Genomic DNA, 2071 nt, shown 5'->3' on the forward strand with positions numbered 1-2071 from the left:
ATGCTGATCTTAGGCTCTTGATCTACTCTTCTATCACTTGATCTCTGCTAGATCTGATCTACTAATTGTGTTCCTTGTTCTGTTCTGATCAACTAGATGTGTAAATGATGTCATTTCCTCTTAATCTTTGACACCAATGTTCTACAATAACAGGCTCTACTTTTCCTTCTTCTTTTCATACTTCTCACTTCTCTGTTCAATGGCGTCAAGACTCCCTTATAAGGATTAGTGGTTCATTATGCATCCTTGGATAAAATGTTCCTGCTCAAAGCTTTGAAATTCACCTATTGGCTGCATGCAGTTTCCAGTTTTCTAATTGGTTGCATGAGGATCACATAGGTGGTTGTGAGGATTTGATCTTATCCTTTTATCATGTCAATGAGTCATGCATAACCATTTTACATCTTGGTTTGTGATTGCACAAACTTTTATGTTGATCCTGCATTGCTCAACACATGAAGTAATACTGATGCTCGACACCATCTATTCTTGATTGCTCGACATCTACTATAGTTTCTATTTTACTCGACTCCTGTTAGTTTTTTTGCATTGCATAGCTTCTACTGATTCCTAAATTACTTGGCTCATATAGGATTACTATGTCACTTGGCACCTATTGAATTTCTGCTTTGCTCGACATATACTGTAATGTGTTGTGCTCGACAACAACTATAGTTTTCTCGGCACTATCTATGACTTGACACATAAATAAATTCTAGCTTGACTTCCATTGTGTACTCGACATGTATAATGAAAAAGATTAAGTGTGTTGACACTCATTTGTCAATCTTATTTATTTGATCAATAGGAAAACCCTAGCTAAGGGAAAACCCCAATGGAGATGATACCCACTAGATAATATATTGATATATAAGTTCCTTGTTAGAGGATGGACCCTATTAGGAGTCAATAAGAAAATTTAGTATAAGGAGTCCCTATTAGGAGACTTTGAATCCCTATTAGGAGATTCCAACCCTGTTAGGAATTGTAGTATAGTAGATGCAAGATGAGCCCACTACCCAAACATGCATTTCCAATTACAAGAAGAGTTCAATGCCAAAACAAGTAATAAAAATTTTGGAATATAGGCACTATAACTTCTTCCTTGATTAATCTCTGATCTTTAGCTTGATCTCAGATCACAAAATAGCTTTCACAAAACTTTACATATATCACTTTCACAGTAAATTCACATTTCACAATGCTCGCACAACTTACATGATACTTCATCTCAAAATTTCCTTTGCATAAATACCATCCTTTACACAAATTGCTGCTAGGTTGGCTAAGACCACAATATACTTTTCCAACCTAGAGTAAACATCTAGGATGTCGACCCTAATTGGAAAAGTAATTATTTTGCAAACAAAATAACCCTTTCCTTCAATTCCACTGTCCTATTTCATTAAAACATGATTATCTCTGTTCTGTACAATCTATACTAACTTATAATTTTATACACATCATCACCAACATGTATACTATCTCCACCTAACTTTGCTATTCATAATATGACATCAACAACAATTTATAGACAAAAAATACACATTGCATACCAAATTTCATACTTAGACAATTTTCTGATCACCAAAAGCTAAGTATCTTTATTTTTGAGGTTTCTTGAAAGCATGTACATCATGTGTTGCCATAAATGACAAAAAATGTATATATTCTTCAATAATCCAAAAACCCTCCAAGGTGAAGGTAAAACTGGGGTGGAGATGACACCCATAAATCTTCACTAGTATAGTAACAAAGTTAACCTATTAGAGTTACAATTTTGATCACTTCTGATGATCTACCCTCTGAGGGGTCTACACTGTTAAAATATTTTAAGACTATTAGGTAATACCTTGAAGTAAGGATTTTACACTTACAATGAAGTAAGGATTTTACACTTACATTTACAAAGGTCTGTTAAAACCACTTCTTAAAGAGATTTACACAGATTCAATCTATTAAAAATGATTCTATACCTGATCCTTTGGTCTACACTTATAATTGCTGATTACATATCTCCTCCTTCCAATCTTTGATCTAATCTATAATGTGATATATATTTACTCAATAC

Source organism: Cupressus sempervirens, chromosome 3 (assembly GCF_028749045.1).
Source record: "Cupressus sempervirens isolate cs-2001-9-10 chromosome 3, ASM2874904v1, whole genome shotgun sequence".
Lineage (NCBI taxonomy): Eukaryota > Viridiplantae > Streptophyta > Pinopsida > Cupressales > Cupressaceae > Cupressus > Cupressus sempervirens.